At 44.0% G+C, this 20,780-nt stretch overlaps 1 long non-coding RNA gene across 1 annotated transcript in view; it reads left to right on the forward strand.

Annotated features, from left to right (window-relative positions):
- The first annotated feature begins 1,057 nt into the window (after positions 1–1,057).
- LOC127006471 (uncharacterized) overlaps positions 1,058–20,780 on the forward strand; it is a 62,359-nt gene continuing 42,636 nt past the window's right edge. Inside the window, exons 1-2 of the long non-coding RNA XR_007759583.1 lie at positions 1,058–1,135; positions 13,144–13,315. This is a non-coding gene — a long non-coding RNA (uncharacterized LOC127006471). The remainder of the gene's footprint in view (positions 1,136–13,143; positions 13,316–20,780) is intronic.

Below are 20,780 nucleotides of genomic sequence, written 5' to 3' on the forward strand. Positions count from 1 at the left end.
TTCCCGTGCGCTCCTTCACTTTCATGTTGATTCCACCCTTCCGCCGAGTGTATGTCATTGGAGTTTTTGTTATTTCCATTCCCTCATAAACTTCCCGTGTTATCAGAGTAATCAAGAAGCTTTTTCGTTCGGTGGGTTTCTCTCTTTCATTTACTTCCTCTCATCTTCGTTACTTTCTCTTATCTGATGAATTACCAGGAACTTCTTTGTGTGCATTTTCGTCGGTTAAAGTATGCTGGAAAAATGTTATAACTTTTTTAATAGGGTGGAGGTGGAAGTCTGAAGTCCGTATTTTTAAACATATCAGCGTCTCAGTTCGGCTGTTTGAAAAGCCTCTCTTAGAAGTTGCTTGGCTTTTCATGGATTGTTTCGTAATGCTGGTGATAGTTTTACACGGCTTCAGCATCTTAAACGAAACGAAAAAAAAACAATGAAAACCTGGTCAGTCTTCTCTGTGGCCTTGGGAAATAGTAGAGCTAGGAGACGGATACGTTTAACCCCTTGACTGCGGATTTCCTACAAGAAGATCTCACCAAGTTATAGGAAAAGAACAAAAAAGTGTCTGCTATAATACAATTAGGACAAAGGTTGCCAAATGGGATATCCAGCATACCAATACCACATGGGAAACACTCCACTATCCACCAAAGAGTCAGAGAAAGACCTGTGAGTTTATGTTACCAGGCTACCAGTGAAGGCGAAATACGTGCCAATCGCAGCGGACGGGTTAAGAATATGTACCTAAGCATCTGGTGTGTATGGGCGGCATTATAAGACAGTTTCGCTTCTCACTTCAGCTATTTCTAAAGGCCAAAGAGGGGGTCAGTCGGGTTCTAATGAGTGTTTCTTTAGGTTCAAGGCACAAAGGATGGGTCAAACTACCACCAGGGTCATAAAACTACTAGTGGAAATGCCTTAAACTCCTATGAAAGCCTTGTCAAATATGTGTTCTTGGGCGGCGAAATGTCTCATAATACGATCCTATAATTTTTGTCTTTAATTTTGCCTCTTCTTGCTCTTCTCGGCTCTCCATAATGTGTATTTCTCTCCCCTCCGACAGGCTCCTCGACGTGTGATCCACTCAGGCCACTCGGGACTGTCACCACCTACCTACTTCACTTTCTCGTGTTTCTAGGTACGTACCCTGTGTCACTACTGGTCCCTTTGCTCCTTCCGTGTCGTGCTTTTATCCTCCCTGACAAGCTCCCTCTCTCTTTGTGTCCCCAAGAGGAGTATTTTTATCAACTCCGACCAGCTCTTCGGCGTGTTATAAACTCCGGCAACTACTTCGGTCCCTCGTATCACCCTGTCCAAAGATTTATGGCCATCGACACGGGGTCTTGGAGAGAACAAAGAAAGTGTCCGTAATCTTGCTTCCTTCCCTCCGTCCTTCTCACGCGCCTTTTCCCTCCATATACACACTGGCTGCCTCCTTTGTCTTTCCCTTTCTCCTCTGTCTCTCCTTCCTTCGTCTTCGAGTAACATTACATTCTACACAAATATTTCTGCCGTAATTGTGTTTCCTTCCCTTCGTCTTGATCAGGCTTTTTACCCTTCCATTGTCCCTCTCCTTCATTCCTTCTTCTCATCACACTTCTTCTCACGCCTCTTCTCTTCCACTGCCGTCTGCCTCCCTCTCTTCCTTCATTAATTCTCTTCTCCCGTCATTTTATTAATTCTCCTCCTCTTTCCTCCTCTTCCTTCTCATGCTTTCTTCTTCTGTTTAGCCATTCCTCTTTTTTCCTCGTATTCTTTGCCTCTTATCCCATTCGATTTTTCTTCTTTACTGTCTCCTTGCTCTTTTTCTCTATTCTATTTTTCTTCAGTGCTTTTTCTTCCATTGTGTCCTTTCTCCTTCCCTTCCTTACATATCATTATCCCTCCTCACCCTGTTTCCTTTCAATTCCCTCTCCCTTTCTTCGTTGCTAACTAATTTTCCTCTTCCTTCCTCTCCTCTCGCGCCTTCCTTCCACCGTTTTCAGTTTCCTTTTCTACTGTATAATTTCTCTTCCCTGTCACGTTTCTCCCGTTCACTGGCTCCACCTTTTCTTCTCCACATTATGTTTCTGCTTCTCCTCCGCCTCGTCCTCACCCTTTTCCCTCCACTGGCCACGGTCTCCCGCCCCTTCATTGTATTTCTTTTCCCAGCTCTTCTTTCCTTTACTTTTTTTTTCTATTGCTTATCCTCGCGGCTTCGTTTCCTACTACTGCCTCCTGCTTGCCTTCCTCCCTCCCTGTTTCTTCCCTCTATCGCTTTCTTTACCCATCATTTATTTTTCGACTGTTCTCGCGTCATTTCTTTCAGTCTCTTACATCCCTTTCCTGCTATTTTTTTTCTCTTCTTTCACGAATTAATATTGGATGCTACATAAGTATTTGAAGTAGCGTGTTTACTAAGATTCACACAAGAATATATACAGATCAAGGTCAAACTTACAAGAAGAGAAATCGCCACAAATGATGTACCGCCTCCTCTCTCCCTCACTCCCATTTCTGTTTATCCTTCTCTTTCGTGAAGCATCATCAGATCTGACACAGGTTTTGGTGAAGGAGTCTCAAGCGCCTTTGATCATGACGAAGCTGCTGGTAATGCTGAAGGAAAATTACTAACAGTTTCGACAAATAACTTCTGAGGAGCAATTAGAAGAGTAAATTGTATATGAGTATCACTTCACATAATGGTAAGACGTAGAGAGAAGGGGCTGCACTATCAAAGACACCAGTCCCCCACATACACCCCAAAGACACCAGTCCCCCACATACACCCCAAAGACACCAGTCCCCCACATACACCCCAAAGACACCAGTCCCCCACATACACCCCAAAGACACCAGTCCCCCACATACACCCCAAAGACACCAGTCCCCCACATACACCCCAAAGACACCAGTCCCCACATACACCCCAAAGACACCAGTCCTCACATACACCCCAAAGACACCAGTCCCCACATACACCCCAAAGACACCAGTCCCCACACACCCCAAAGACACCAGTCCCCACATACACCCCAAAGACACCAGTCCCCACATACACCCCAAAGACACCAGTCCCCACATACACCCCAAAGACACCAGTCCCCACACACCCCAAAGACACCAGTCCCCACATACACCCAAAGACACCAGTCCCCACATACACCCCAAAGACACCAGTCCCCACATACACCCCAAAGACACCAGTCCCCACATACACCCCAAAGACACCAGTCCCCCACATACACCCCAAAGACACCAGTCCCCACATACACCCCAAAGACACCAGTCCCCCCACATACACCCCAAAGACACCAGTCCCCCACATACACCCCAAAGACACCAGTCCCCCACATACACCCCAAAGACACCAGTCCCCAAAATACACCCCAAAGACACCAGTCCCCCACATACACCCCAAAGACACCAGTCCCCCACAAACACCCCAAAGACACCAGTCCCCACATACACCCCAAAGACACCAGTCCCCCACATACACCCCAAAGACACCAGTCCCCCACATACACCCCAAAGACACCAGTCCCCCACATACACCCCAAAGACACCAGTCCCCCACATACACCCCAAAGACACCAGTCCCCCACATACACCCCAAAGACACCAGTCCCCCATACACCCCACATACACCCCAAAGACACCAGTCCCCACATACACCCCAAAGACACCAGTCCCCACATACACCCCAAAGACACCAGTCCCCCACATACACCCCAAAGACACCAGTCCCCACATACACCCCAAAGACACCATTCCCCCACATACACCCCAAAGACACCAGTCCCACCACATACACCCCAAAGACAGCAGTCCCCACACACCCCAAAGACACCAGTCCCCCCACATACACCCCAAAGACAGCAGTCCCCCACATACACCCCAAAGACACCAGTCCCCCCACATACACCCCAAAGAAACCAGTCCCCCACATACACCCCAAAGACAGCAGTCCCCCACATACACCCCAAAGACACCAGTCCCCCACATACACCCCAAAGACACCAGTCCCCCACATACACCCCAAAGACACCAGTCCCTCACATACACCCCAAAGACACCAGTCCCCCACATACACCCCAAAGACAGCAGTCCCCACATACACCCCAAAGACACCAGTCCCCACATACACCCCAAAGACACCAGTCCCCCCACATACACCCCAAAGACACCAGTTCCCCCACATACATCCAAAGAAAAACAACTAAACAAAACAAATAGCCTCCTCAGCAGCAGCAATCACGTAATGTATGTCGGCAAATAAGGTCGAGTGTTCACTCTTTAAGCCGGCCGCCCCCTTAAGGCACTCGCCGAGACAGTACTTGTGTCACACGATTACGTTCACGAGCAGGCTTTATAGGGGCAAACCTCCCTTTATGGGCCATAGGTTCTGTACGAGCGATATTTTGAGTATATAACACGCCCCCCCCTGTCCCTTTCTCTCCCTCTCTCTCTCTCTCTCTCTCTCTCTCTCTCTCTCTCTCTCTCTCTCTCTCTCTCTCTCTCTCTCTCTTTGTGTGTGTGTGTGTGTGTGTGTGTGTGTGTGTGTGTGTGTGTGTGTGTGTGTGTGTGTACCCAAAGGGTACAGTAGCATTTTATGGTGAATTTTTCTTCTTGACTTGATTTTCTTGTTTATCGATTCTTTTGCCCTCCCTCAGGTAACAATAATAGTAATAAGGATGATAATGATAACAATAACATTATTATTTTTATTGTTATTACAGCTCAGAGTAGTGGTGGTGGCGGATGTAGTAAAAGTAATAATGGGAGTGGTAGTAGTAGTAGTAGTAGTAGTAATAGTAGTAGTAGTAGTCGTACCAGTAGTGGTAGTAGTAACGCAGCATTTACGTACGGTGTCAAGCATAAATGGAACTACCTCATGAGGACAGTTCCTGATGTTGCTCCGTTACTAAAACCTCTGGAAGATGCTATCAGAAACACCTTCATACCGGCGATAGCAAATGGGAGATGTCCCAGCGACCAGGAGAGAAGACTGCTGGAGTTGCCGCCAAGAATGGGTGGGCTCGGCATCACCAACCCGCAAAATCTGGCTGAGTCTGAATTCGGGAACTCAATCCGAATCACAGCCTCCTTGACCGGATATATTACCAATCAAAATGAAAGGGGAGAAGACAACCCTCAAGATATTAGGTCACTAAGGAATGAAATCTCCATAAACAGAGAAAGAAAACAGAGAGACACTGAGTGACCTAATGAGAGAACTCCCAGAAGACACAAGGAGGAGGACAGATATTGCACAGGAAATGGGCGCTTCAAACTGGCTAACCACACTACCTATCAGGGCAAAAGGCTTCAACTTAAACAAAAAAGAATTTACTGATGCCCTTGCCCTCAGGTATGGCTGGCCAGTGGATGGGCTCCCAAACATGTGTAACTGTGGCTCACCCTTCAACCAAAATCACGCCATGACATGCAAGAGAGGAGGTTTCGTCTGCATGAGACATGATGAAGTAAGAGACGTAACAGCTCAGATGCTGAAAGAAGTCTGCCACGACGTGACTGTGGAACCCATGCTGCTCCCTCTGCAAGGCGAACACCTCGCCAGACGCACCGCTAATGTTTCGAACGAAGCACGAGTGGATGTTAGCGCCAGAGGGTTTTGGACTCGTGGACAAAGGGCATATTTTGACATAAGGATCTTTGATCCCATGGCCCATTGCCACAGAGACCTGACCCTTGATGCAGCCCACAGAAGAAACGAACAAGAGAAGAACAGAGCATATGAAGAAAGAATACAGAATGTGGACCAGGGCTCCTTCACCCCGGTAGTATTCACGACGGCAGGAGGGATGGGACCAAGGGCGCAGAGCTTCTACGCAAGACTCGCCGAAACACTGGCGGATAAGAAACAACAGCCAAGAAGCAGTGTGGTCGCCTGGATGAGATGCAGGCTGTCCTTCTCCCTCCTGAGGTCACCCTTGGTCTGCCTGAGAAGAACCAGGTCACCTGCACCCAAAACCACCCGCATTGCTGACCTGGACTTTGAGGCGACGGTGGTTGATAGTCGTATCAACCACAAGCTCTGTTAGCTTAAAAATAAAATGTTAAGTAAAGTTTGTAATATTAAATAAAGATGGTTGTCGGCCACAGTCATTGGCGGGGTGGGGCCAATGAATTGCTTTGTGAAAGGATATGAGAGAATATACCGCTCACAACGCAACTCTAATAGATGGAGGCCCGTAAAAAAATAAAAAAAATAGTATAAGTAGTAGTAGTAGTACTGGCAGTAGTAGTAGTAGTAGTAGTAGTAGTAGTAGTAGTAGTAGTAATTACATCAAGATTTGTGGTAATAGTAGTAGAAGAAAAGGTACGAATACGTTTTCATTAGGTGTACTATAAGAAACAACAGTTGTATTAGTTTTACCAGTAGTGGTTCCTGTTGCAGCCCGCAGTTATACCTACTATAACAATAGCAAAATTAGTAGGTGTATCAGCAGCAGTAGTAGCGGCAGGAGGCAGTGTCTGGGTGTTTGCACGTATAACAGGCGTGGAAGCAGCAGTAACTGTTGCCGTAACGAATATGTAATGGTAAGCAGTGTTCCCCGAGCCGCAAGACACACGAGACATTTAGGAGGCCCGGCTCAGCACCACCGCTAGGCAGTACCCGCTGACGGCACCGACGAGGCACCAGACGCCGAGCACTGCTGAAGACAATAGCGCCACCTAACTTCGTCTTCCTCACTATGGCGGGCTTAACTCACCGCCCAAGGGAGGGGGGAAGCGTGGAAACGGACTGCCAACCAATAAACTTGCTCTGAATACAGCCGCCCAACACCCCTTCACGCTCTATCTCCCTCCGTTCCCTATTCCCTTTAGGTTTTGCTTCTTTCCCTCCACGCCTCCGCCGCTTCGTCTCCAGCCCACTCTCTCGTTCTCCCTCTTCTTTCTCCTCCGTGTTTGTGTCATTCAGGATCTCCAGTGATCTCCGCTAAGTTGTCTAAATGCTGCGGATCTGAATGAACGAGAAAGGAAATTGTGGAGGAAGGAATTACCGCCAGACAAATGGTTGGGCGGAGATCTTTTGGTTTCAGTCTTATTTGCACCGGCCACGGGTGTACAGACGGAGAGGCGACGCGCCGGGCTGGCAGTGAGGGGAGGAGAGTAAAAAAGGAAGGCTTTGAGACGGAGGACGAAGAAATGATATGAGGTATAGAAATGAAGGCGCTGGATTCAAGGGAGGAAGGAACGGAGATTAGGTTGGTCAGATGCGGTGTGAATGGGAACGGGAAGGTGCAAAGACCGAGCTAAAAATTGGGAGGAAGGAGGGGTTTTTTCCAGAATTTTTTTAATATTAAATTTAGAAAGAAATAAGTAAAATGACACGCTGAAATAAAGTTATACTGAGTTATTGACATATACGATAAAGATACACTTTAATGCTAAGCATATCGTTCCTCTCAAATGAAATTTCACAGTAAAACAAGATCCACTTTTCGTGTATTCATATATTCATGGGCTTAGCACGGCAGAATCCCATCCACATGCTGAAGTTTAGCCGATGCAGCTGGGGCGAACTGTCAGGGGGACAAGCCTTAGTTTCCATTAGTTGTTGTCGTTGGTGCAATAGCTGTCAGGCAAACTATATTCCTCCCCGTGCTCATTCCAGTGTGTTTCCTTTACATCCGTGAACCATTGGTGGGAATTAATGAATTCCTACAACAGGCCGTTACGAGGGCCCTCACGGCAGATCGGTGGGCTGTGTTGTTGCCGACCAAGCGTTTTTATCGCCGCCTTTGTTTAGAAAATGCCGCTTCTGTGCTGTGTTCCCGGCACTACGCGGTACTGATTTTCGTTACTAACTAATGATTCGAACTTATTATTTTGCTGTTATAGATAGAGGCCATGACTTAACCTACAATACTTTTCTCACCTGTCTTCCTTCAGGTTTATTGTTATGGTACCTGACGACTGTATTGTGACACCAACTGTATTTCGTTCAGGAGTCGTTGTGTTGTTCTTTATAAAAAAAATTACAAGGATATCTATCTATCTGTCTTTCTATCTGTCTATCTATCTATCTATCTTTCTATCTATCTATCTATCTATCTATATCTATCTATCTATCTATCTATCTATCTATCTATATATATATATATATATATATATATATGTCCTTTTTTGCCAACAGCACCCTAGCCCAGTCATTTGCGTCTTATAAATTTAACACACACACACACACACACACACACACACACACCCTAACCCTATGGTCCAAACTAAGTGGTCTATCCTTAAATCTAAAAGTAACTTCAATAAGTGGCCATCAGACTTCCATCTCTGTCTCAACAAATATTAAGATTGAAGAAGTGGCGGTCGAGATTGTTTTTAAGAGAATCAATCATGTTGCACTGGACCGCTAACGGTAGTTTATTCCATTCTCGTGCTACAACGTTGGTAACTATAAAAATGGTGCAGTCTGAGTTTATTTGTTAATAACATTTAAGTTTTGTGCAATTATTTCTCATTTGAGACGTGTGGTCTTTCATAAACTATTTGGATTCGTATACATTCGTAAAGCACGTCAAGTATTTCGATACATTCGATCAGCTTCCAATCGAAGTGACGTTTCTCAAAAGAGAACATGCCAAGAGATGAGAGTCTTTCATCGAAAGGTTTGTTGCACACCGCCGAGGTCAAATTTGTTTTCCTACGTTAGGCACCTAATTTAGCAATGTCCTTCACATAATGTGGAGACAAACTCTACGTCATTTTTTAAGTGAGATATGACTTAAGGATTCTATAGTGTACTATTAAATCGTCATTTTTTAATGAAAAAGCTTAACATTTTGTTCGCTTGATTCGCTTCATCAATGCATTACTGGTAAAATTCTAAGTTTAATGAGATTCTGACACTCAGGTCCTTAACACACTGAACGTTATTGAGTTTCACATCACACATTCCATAATCCAACTTAATATATTTTGTTTGAACTCGAAGGATTTGGCACGTATTTAATTAAAGGGAATCTTCTGTTTATCAGACCAAGCTGAAATGTTAAATATATCTTATTGGAGACTTTGCCGGTCATAGAATTAGAGAGAAAGAGTGAGCGAGAGATTATCTTGCTGGATCAAATAAAAAGAGTGAAGAGGGAACAAAAAAGTATAAAAATGTATGGCTCAGAAGCCTAGCTCTTACTTGGCAGTGGTGGATAGGTTACACAAGTGAATATCTATAATAATGCCGCCAGAGGGCGTCATTGAGCCGCCGGGAAGCTACAGTAAAGACGCGGCCATATGAGAAATATGAAAATTATTTTGATTTCCACCTTTAGGGCCCCCGAAAAAAAAAGATTCTCATAAATGAAAACGTGAGCAGCGATTAGATCTATATTTTCTTTTCTAATGCTTGGAAAGAGAATGTGTGTGTGTGTGTGTGTGTGTGAGTGTGTGTGTGTGTGTGTGTGTGTAATTCACTACGGCCTAACCACGAGCTGGACTCGTCAACGCCAGCAAGTACCCTCCGGACCCGAGCAAGCCCTTTATAGTCAATCTCTGGGTACTGCCAGGACCCTCACACACCACACACCCCATCCCCCTCCTTGTCAACGGAATAATCTCTGCCTGAGCAGGGCTCGAACCTCCGCCTGCCAGACGAGAGCCTGACAGGGCAAAGCCTTAATCAACTGGGCTATTGGAGCAGTGTGTGTGTGTGTGTGTGTGTGTGTGTGTGTGTGTGTGTGTGTGTGTGTGTGTGTGTACAATCAGAAAAAAAAAAAAAAACAATTCAGACGCCTTCTGCAACGGTTGTTAGCCACTCCAGGTGAGGTATAAACGTGGACATACGGCTCTAAGCTTATTGGAGATCCTCCTGTGTCCTCAGTTCATTTCTTATCTGTTCCAATTAACGCCAGAGAGCAGTTCAACATGCTCTTTACGGACAAATTATCTTACTTTTCAGAACAAGCTACATCCACATTATAACCAACACACACACACACACACACACACACACACACACACACACACACACACACACACACACACACACACACACGCGCGCGCACACACTCGAGAGAGACCCGCAGCAGACCAAGAGGTGAATTACACACACACACACACACACACACACACACACACACACACACACACACACACACAGCCAATGAGAGAGAGAGAGAGAGAGAGAGAGAGAGAGAGAGAGAGAGAGAGAGAGAGAGAGAGAGAGAGAGAGAGAGAGAGAGAGAGAGAGAGAGATTTGTTTGACAGCAGCCGATCGTGGCTATTAGGCCGAGAGAGAGAGAGAGAGAGAGAGAGAGAGAGAGAGAGAGAGAGAGAGAGAGAGAGAGAGAGAGAGAGAGAGAGAGAGAGAGAGAGAGAGAGAGAGAGAGAGAGAGAGTAGGTGAGGGGCGCACTGCAACTTTTAATCTACAAAATATTTTTATTTTTATTTTATTAACTAACGGGCAGGGACTGTTCACCAGGGCCCTCTAGAGGATCCACCGGCGCCATGGGCAGCACATTAAGAAGCGTTCATAATGGTAAGGGAGTAGAAGAATGCTCTTGGCGAAAACAAACAGTTATTCCAAATTCAACCAACCGAAAAAGAACTCGGAAAATTAATTGAACTGGAAGCGAGCATCATTAAGTGATGAGCAGACAAATGATGATATATAATGACATTAAAAATAATTGAGCAGTTTTATCAAATGTACATTTAATAACATATTAAGAATCGATATAAGAGAATGGCAACCTTTATATTATTGTCCAAAGACCAATTAGGAAAGATGAAGTTAGAGTACTTCGGAGCAGGATGGCGCACACTGACGTCATACGAAGAGAGGTAGAGGGGGTTGGAAAAAGGTTTTGGATTAATAACGGGTGAGGAAGGTGGTATTTGATTTTGAATAAATATTTGAAAATTTTACAACGAATGCAAATTAATTGAAGAATAAGTTTTAGGATATTATACTGAAAAAAAAAAATTACCAATACATTTGTTGTAGTATAGTATTGGGGACTATTGTAGAAAAAGGTAGGTCGCGGTCAGGCATCATTTTTATAGCAGGCTAGCGAACATTGCATGGGATGGCGGGGGTTTCATGGACCATTTTGTCCTCGGGACGGGCAGGCGATGGGCGCCCTTCGTCTACACTTTCACTGCCACCAGATGGCACTGTGTTTCAAGTTTACCGTCCAATTTGACAGATATGCAAGTAAAAGGTATTCGGTAATCCATACGTCTTTTTCATCCTCTTTCCACTAAGGCGAGCGATATTGATGATAATAATGATGATGGTAATAATAATACGAATAGGAATAAGAATAATGATAATAATAACAATAATAGTAATAATCAATCAATCAATGGGGACATGCGCCGGGGGCGCGTCGCTTCGCCCACCCTACGACACCAAGTCTGGGGGTCCCTCCGGGCGAGTCTCCATGCAGGCCCCCTTCCCATCCTGAGTGCCTCCCGGCAGGATATATCGACTTGCTCAAGTCATGAACTCCGTGGGCATCCCCTTGGCCTCCTCCACTCAGGATTGTCTCTTACAGAGGCAACCCGATGAGCAGGGTCGGGTTCTGGGTAATGTGCCACGTGCCCGTATAGCCGGAGTTGGCGTTGACGGACTATGCAGGTATGTCGAATCAGTCTCATGGAGTAGTCTCCGGTTTGATACAAAGTCATTCCAGCGATATCCCATGATTCTGCGTAGACATTTATTATCAAAGCCATCAATCCGCCTCAACAAGTCCCCATTTAATGTTCATGTCTCACAGCCATAAAGTAAGACCGGGAGCAAAAGGGACTTAGAGATCCGTATCTTTGTCCTTCTGCACAGGTATCGACGACGCCGTATATTCGTGATGAGCGAGTCCATAACACCGTGGGCCAAGCCAATCCGCCGTGAGGCTTCCTGGCCAGACTCATCGTTGTTATGAACTACGCTACCAAGATACGTAAAATTTTCCGAAATCTCAATGTCCTCGCCACACGCATGAACAGACTGTACTGTTTTATCCAGCAAGCTTCCAAACACCTGTACCTTGGTCTTGGTCAAGGAGACCTTAAGCACCAAGGGTTTCGCCTCCTCGTGCAGTGCCTCGAGAGCCATCACCAAAACCTCCAGCGACTCCGCCAGGATTACTACATCATCGGGAAAATCAAGGTCAGTGACCCTGGTATTACCAATGGATGCTCCACAATGACTCTGGTCAACAACTCTGCCTAGTACCCAGTTCATACAAGTGTTGAAAAGCGATGGGGCAAGGACACAGCCCTGCCTCACTCCCACATTCACGGGAAAGAAGCTGGATAAGCCCCCCCTCCACACTTCACTGCATTTTCAGTCCCAGAATATAAGCCAGTCAGCAAACCAATAGTCCTTGCAGGAATCCCACGGAGTCGCAGGAGATGCCAGAGTGCCTCGTGATGCACCGAGTCAAACACCTTCTTGAGATCGACATAGGCTGCAAGCATCCCCTGTCGAAACTCACGTCGGCGCTCCACCAGTACGCGAAGCGCTAGGATACGGTCAGTTGTTGACTTACCAGGCGTGAACCCAGACTGTTCAGGTCTCTGCAGCTTCAGCAGCTGGCTGCGAATTCGCATCAGCAATAGGTGGGCAAGCAGCTTACCTGGCACATTGAGCAGTGTAATACCACGGTAGTTGTTGCAGTCGTGGCGGTCCTCTTTCCCTTTTCAGATAGGGACGACCAACCCCCTCTGCCAGTCAGGAGGAATGGTACCAGACTGCCATTCGGCAGTCAAGACCGCATGCAACCCACGGATCATCGCCTCACCTTCAGGTTTGAGCAGCTCTGCACTGATTTTGCAGATCTCAGGTGCCTTTCCACCCCTCAACTTTGCCACAGCCTCTCTGACCTCGACAAGAGAAGGTGGGCTTTCGTCGATGGGTTGATCAGCATCTGCCACCTGCAACCTTGCAACTGGAAGCTACAAACTTGGAGGATCCGCCGTGTACAACTGCTCAAAGTACTCAGCCCAACGAGCCCTCTGCCCATCCATGTCCGACACGAGGCAGCCATTGGATAGCGCTCACCTGGCAAGGAGACGGAGTGGAGCTTCTAGGCTCGGTAAGCAGGTTGGAGATCATTCGCATTTAAATGGCCCTCGACTTCCTCAGAGAGACCCCTGACATACCTCTCCTTGTCTCTTTTCAGAAGAGCTCAAGTCCTACGTGACAGAGCCCTGTATTGGTCCCGATTCCCAGCAAGTCTGGCAGCTCGACTCTCCTCAATATTCTGCATTGTGTCTGCCGTGGTAAATCCACTCCTAGATCTCGGGCGCTCTCCAATGCATTCCTTGGCATCTTGAAGAGTCTCACGTTTGAAGGTATCCCACAGTAGTAATAATGGTAATGATGATAATAATGATAATAATAATAATAGTAATAATAATAATAATAATAATAATAATAATAATAATAATAATAATAATAATAATAATAATAATTATAAATAACTAGATAAAATCAATAATTAGGAAATGCCAACTCAACCCCCCCCCCCCCACACACACACACGCACGCACGCACGCACGCACACGCACACACACACACACATTCACTCGTAGAAAGGACCCGTGAGATGCTAGCCGAGAAAGAGCCTGTACATTTTTCCTCTTTGATAAGACTCGCAAAACTGGTTTCGAGATAACACAGAATGGAGGAGCCAAACTAAACTTGCACAAAACTTCAAACCCTGCCTGCCAATTTTTCCTGCCAGCCCTGCCATTGAGAGAGAGAGAGTTGAGGAGAGGGAGGGACACAAAAGAGCCCTTGCTCCTGCACTGTGATTTAGAACCTCATTTAAAACCTATTAGTGAAACTTTCCTCTGAGTAACGGTCGAAGCTTTTTTCCCTTTTTCTTTCCTTTCATGCACAAAGAAAGATTGTAAAGCAGTTCAGCTGAAAAAAAAAGTAAGTTCAGTGAGCTTCGGTAATGTCCCTTAAGGTGCGCTGGCGTGCTGAGATACAAGCGGCACTGTAAGTGTATGATAATTGTAACAGTAACAGTATCATCAATAACCAGACCCGCGACAACAACAACAACAACAACTACAACAACACAACAACACAACAACAACATCAACGACAGGAAAACACTGATCTTTTAGTTTCTTGCACAGTTGCCACCTCCACCATCTCCACTAAGACCATCGTCACCACCATCATCTACAGGGAAAGCATGAATATGCCTACCATTTAGTTTCATGCACAGCTTCTATCTCCTCCTCCTCATGCGCCTACGTGGTCTAGTGGTCAGCGTGTCTGGTTACGGCTCCGCGGGCACGGGTTCGAATCTCGCACCCGGCAGTCGGCGTGCAGCTCATCCTGCTGCAAAAGATAAAGTGTGGGAATCCCGGATTTCACATTGGTGCGTGTCCCAGGGCAATTGGTTCTTACCTACCCAGGGTCAAAGGGTCAACGGTTCGGAGATGAGCACCGCAGCCACGCGTAGATATAGCGTATGCACCTGCCTTTACCTTACTATCTACACCATCAACAGTCACCACCACCTTCAACAGCGACAATAACAATAAACGTACCATTTAGTTTCTTGCAACATCACCATCAACAATCGTAACTGAGTTTTGTTTCCCTTTTATGGCTCAAGCTCGCAGTCGATATTATCTCTTGATGGAAAACACGCTGGTATCTTTCGCCACTCCACGTCTGAGTCTGAATACAGTGAGCTGGTGGCGAGACTACAAAACCCGCTGTCACCACTTCCATGAGCTTTGCCACTATTCCTCAAGATAAATTTATAGATTGATAGACAGATAAATAGATAGATAAGCAGGTAGGAAGATTAGCAAATTCATAAGTGTACGATTACTAAGACTGATGGGTGAATGAATGGGTGACTGGCTAATGAACAGATATAGATTGATAGGTGTCGGTAGATAGAGATTGATTGATAGAGGGATTGATAGACGGATGGTAAAAAACAACAACATAGATTAGAAGAAATATGGGACGGCATTTCAAGGGTGGCTTGATAACACTGACACATTCATTGATCAGCCCAAACAAGGACACAAGCCAAGAGATGGAGCAGTGTTGTTAAGCAGGTGAACTTTAACCGCTGAGACCTTTGCTATTTGCCTTGTTTTCATAATTTACTCTGGTGCACTTATCAGCGCTCTGTCGGTGGTGTGGCGGGGCACCTTCGAACCCCCTGCTCCTCCCGGCTCGAGAACCTCCTTTCGTCTCTCTTTGTTTGCGCCAGTGTTGGTTTCACCTGGAAACTATCGGTTCGTTGATTCTCTTTGTATGATAATGTATTCTTACTTGCCACCAAAGGCCGTGGTTTCCCCCTTCGTCCACACACTTGGTTTGAAACAACTCCTAAGATGTTATTGCACCCGCTCATCCATTATGCAGCTTCTCGTCTATTATGATTAATGTGTGTGAAAGTGGAGATAGCGAAACATCAAGCGGCAAAAGTTCCTCGTGAAGAAAACAAAATATTTCTACACGTTGAAACTATTTGAACATATAACATTTTTATGGGGACTTTGTAATATTTGTGTAGCTCCACATCTATATAGACACAGATTCAGCAGAAAACTAACTCCATGAGGCAGTAGTCGGCATCTACAATCTAATCACTTTGTGCTGTAGAATTCCTGAGTCAAGAATTCAATGATTGTCATTCTTTAATACAATTTTCCTGGCATCCTGATGACAGGAGGCCTCTGTGATTCTGCACTGGCCGTCTAACCTTCGTAATTATCCGCAATTCTTGTCAGACTCTTGTCAGACCCGTGAAAAAAGGGATTTGAGTGATTTCGTAAGTAAATGGCACAGGACATGGAATTGCATTCTAATCCTAATGCAACTTAACGGAATCTTGTTTACTCGTTGTGCTGAACAGTGAATGTGAAGCGAGGCAACACGTGGATCATGGCAGGCGAAACAACAGTACGTTTAGTATCACTGTATCGTGACCACCAAAGGCCCTACCGTTCGGCCCTCAGCCACTTTTTTCCAGTGTGCAATTCCAATCTCTGTAAACTATTTCAAAGGCATGACGGTCGGCCCCTGCCAGCCGGTTATTTTTTTATCATGACGCGTTATTTTGTATTACTCTTTGCCTTAGTCTCTACCCCGAAGCTTTGCTTGACAAAGTTGTAATCACAGTGAAGGCTCCCAGGTGTAACTTGACAAATCACTGCCATGGGATTTAAAATCAAGAAATGGCCAATACCCTGGCTCCACGGGGAATTTTACAGACGATTGACAATCAAGCTTTTGATTATGTTTATCAAAAAGTATATCAAGAATGTATGATATGCATTACTCAGTGGAGTAAATGTTCCCGAATGTAGCAGGCGTCTGGATAATGTTTAATGGTTTCTGGATCACACACACACACACACACACACACACAGGGAGAGAGAGAGAGAGAGTTACCATCTACATTTCTCTCTGCTAAAATCACGCACGCATTGCCAAAAATGGGCTTCAAGGAAAACCAGAAAGGCTGATTAGATGCGAGTTCAGGTTCCTCTTCCGCGAGGCCTCGGCAGCCACACACGACGCTTTAATATTTTTCACACAGGTTCCTACGTCTTGGGTTTCAGATTTCCTTCCTTCTGTCTTTCTAAAAAATTGATCAGCCCTTACTTATAGTCGTTGACCGTGTGTGTGTGTGTGTGTGTGTGTGTGTGTGTGTGTTTTATCTTTCAACTTGTAGGTCTGTGTAACTATCTGACTGCTGGTCTTTTGGCTGCGCATTTGTCTATCTATCTGTCTGTGTATTCTAGTCATTCCCTTATTGCTTGTTAGCCTCTGTATCTGTCAGTGTTTATTTTTGTCTGTGTCGCTCTGCGCCCATCCCAGTCTCTGTGCCGCTGGGGCAGGATCTCTGTAGATATTAACATGTACATAGCTAGTCTAGCTCTATTATATTGTCTGGGCCATTGCAGGCCGTGAATTTTTTTTTTTACAGATGTAGAATATATTTGCGAATAAAAGTCAGTCTCTCTCTCTCTCTCTCTCTCTCTCTCTCTCTCTCTCTCTCTCTCTCTCTCTCTCTCTCTCTCTCTCTCTCTCTCTCTCTCTCTCTCTCTCTCTCTCTCTCTCTCTCTCTCTCTCTCTCTCTCTCTCTCTCTCTCTCTCTCTCTCTCTCTCTCTCTCTCTCTCTCTCTCTCTCTCTCTCTCTCTCTCTCTCTCTCTCTCTCTCTCTCTCTCTCACCTGGTGGCCTGCTATCTGGCAACCTCACTACAGGGATGGCTGGTGTGGGGGTCAAATTGAATAACCATTAAGGAATCTCGTGGTAAAGATACGGCTCTAAGGTATTGTTGAAGTTCGTAAATAAAGCAGGTATTTTTTTTGGCGGTCTGCAGAAGAGAGAGAGAGAGAGAGATGAAAAATAAATATTTGTTTTCTGCTGCTGTTGCTCTGTGTGTGTGTGTGTGTGTGTGTGTGTGTGTGTGTGTGTGTGTGTGTGTGTGTGTGTGTGTGTGTGTAATTGCTTTCCGATAAGAACTCTCGAATTATAATGTAATCTCCAAATTGTCGGCGTGGTGCAATATACTTTTTCTTGCATATTTCGGAGTGCGCGGCTGAAACAACTCACCAAGCTTATCTATCGTCTCTTGCTGCCCTAAAAACAGTGTACGTTGATCAAAGGAAATGTGAAATAAAGGAAACCAGGCTAGGTGTTGACAGTGCGTGCATGCGACTATAAAAAAAAATTAAATCCTTGATGGTTTCTTAAGAGGATGTAGATCTCTTGACTGTGCAGAGTCAGTCAGTGGCGTTCACCCGCTGCGCAGAGACTGTAGTGACCTTTTTGGTGTTCTTTGCCTTCAGTGACCAGCAACGGCAAGCGAGGTTGTGCATAGTCAGTTCTATATTTGGCTTCCAATTTCTTTCTTTTGCTCAATTTTTTTACTGTTATCCTTTCATCTCCGTCTCTTTTTCCATTAATTTCTCCTCTTCTTCCTCCTCTCCCTCTTCCTCCTTTCGCACGCGCGATTTTATTTTTCACTTTTCATTTTCTCCCGCAGCCCGCCGTCTTCTCTTTCAAAATATCCACCTTTCCTTCCTTTACTATTTTCCCTCGTTCTCTTTTCTCTCGCTTTTATAGATTCACCATTCAGCCTTTGAGGTGCTCTCATTTTCATCTCTCCATCTTTGAGTCATTCTCTTCATTTATTTTTTTGTCGTAACTTTGGTGCAATATCATTTCGTTTTTTCTTCTTTCTTATTTTTACTTCCTCCTCCTCGGAACCGAATACTAGTGACCAGAGGAATACTAACGCGCTACAAGACATAGAGCGGTGTGCTTACTCTGATATATTGCACATTAATGTCTTCCATATGAAATCGGTAGAGATGTGGCCGAGTGAATGTGTATATCATTAAGTGTATCCTCTGTGCCGGGTCTCCATCCAGCCAGCCACTCTTGCCTCTCTCTGCTCACCCCCTCGTCCGGGCCTACCTTTGCTATTTATACCTGCTGTGTGGCCATGGGTTATGGGTTCATTAAAGGCTCTCTCTCTCTCTCTCTCTCTCTCTCTCTCTCTCTCTCTCTCTCTCTCTCTCTCTCTCTCTCTCTCTCTCTCTCTCTCTCTCTCTCTCTCTCTCTCTCTCTCTCTCTCTCTCTCTCTTTTCTGTCTGTCTTTATCTTAGTATATCTATCTCATTGTCAGTGTGTGTGTGTGTGTGTGTGTGTGCGTTTCGCCTCTTACATCAGGTGGTCATGTCTCTTCTAGTTTAATGTGGTTTCTTAGTCCTGAGATCCCCGCCCTCTTCCTCTCTCCTTTACCCTTCTAATGCGATAAACGGTTTGGGAGTGATGGAGACAGTGAGTAAATGCAGTCGGTGCATAGCAGTCACGAAAACCCTGCCGCACAAGGCAGACCTCGAATATGCATGAATCGGAAAATAAGTTTTTGTGATCACTTATGTCGTAGGGGAAAGAAAACACATGAGAGGAATACTCATCTCCATCTAATGCTAAACTCAAGCTGTTTACACCGGACGAGTTAGTGGTGGGGAATGAGGCTGCTCAGACTGCATAACACCTTAATGTTGGCGGTTCAGGGGCTGAATATAAGGCGTCGGGTTAGTTTTAAATGAGCCACCGAGAGACTGTCAAGCCTCAAGGCAGCTCTTAAGTGTCTCCATGATGGCAGGTGCTTGTTGTCGTGTGTGTGTGTGTGTGTGTGTGTGTGTGTGTGTGTGTGTGTGTGTGTGTGTGTGTGTGTGTTTGTGTGTGTGCGCGCGCGCGCGTTGGTGTTTGGGAAAGAGAAAGTGAGGAAAATAACCATCGTTAATGTAAGGAGTTTTCTGTTCCGAGCATGAGGCATGCCAGATATGAAAATAAAAGTAACAATTTTCTTATCACAGAATTATAGGAAGCATTACCAGAACCCCATGTTACCATTATAAAAGCCAAGCGACTAATCGATAACTTTTAAGGCATTTAGAAGATTTACAAGTATTGAAGATTCCAATCTTTTTACCTTGAGTAACGCACAAACTTATCGCAGCACGTACACGAACAAGGATGAAACTTTACATGTAATACAAATTCTACGAAGCAGGAAATCTTTTTTGACCATAATGTGAGGAGATTTTTATTATTTTTTTTGTACTGTTAAAGTACTGTCAACAAGACAGTAAGCTGGGATATTCTATTCATTTACATTTATATATTTCTTTGAAATTACAGTACTTTCTAGAGTGCAATACCCCTGAAAGGTATCGATATCTATTGCAAAGCTCGACATTGCTAGCGGGCTTCAGCACCCCAGCCTCTGGTCAGTGATCTGAGTAGTGTGAAGAGAAAGCCCGGCTCGGCAAGGGATAAGTGTGCTCCAAGTTTAAATAAGAAGGCTGGCTGGGAGTAAGGAACTTGTACACTTCCAAATATGTCGACAATGGTGGTGCCGTCCCAGGTGGTATGCGCCTGTCATCATAAAGGTTACTACTGCTCTTTGGTTGTATGTGGTTGTTGAGGCGGAGCCATAGCGATTATATTCCTTATTTTTATCCTTATAAGGATAATAATGATAATTGTAACAATAACAATGATAATTATAATAATAACCATAATAATATTGGTAATAATAATATTATTGACAATAATAATAATAATAATAATAATAATAATAATAATAATAATAATAATAATAATAATAATAATAAAAATAATAACAATAATAATAATAATAATAATAATAATAATAATAATAATAATAATAGTAATAACAACAACGACAATAATAATAATAATAATAATAATAATAATAATAATAATAATAATAATAATAATAATAATAATAATAATAATTGTAATAACAATAATAACATTAATAACCTTAATAATACTATACACACACACACATAATAATATTAATAATAATAATAATAATAATAATAATAACACACACACACAATATAAATAAAAAAAGAAATAAAAAGAAAGAAAAGAATAGAATTTCTTTATTTCTTACATTTCTTCTTCATTCTTTCTTTTTTTCTTTCGTCCTATTATTATTATTATTATTATTATTATTATTATTATTATTATTATTATTATTATTAATAATTATTATTTTTATTTTTATAATTTTTTTTTTTTTTTTTTTTCTTTGGTTGTATGTGGTTGTTGAGGCGGAGCCATAGCGATTATATTCCTTATTTTTATCCTTATAAGGATAATAATGATAATTGTAACAATAACAATGATAATTATAATAATAACCATAATAATATTGGTAATAATAATATTGACAATAATAATAATAATAATAATAATAATAATAATAATAAAAATA

Source organism: Eriocheir sinensis, chromosome 32 (genome assembly GCF_024679095.1).
Source record: "Eriocheir sinensis breed Jianghai 21 chromosome 32, ASM2467909v1, whole genome shotgun sequence".
Lineage (NCBI taxonomy): Eukaryota > Metazoa > Arthropoda > Malacostraca > Decapoda > Varunidae > Eriocheir > Eriocheir sinensis.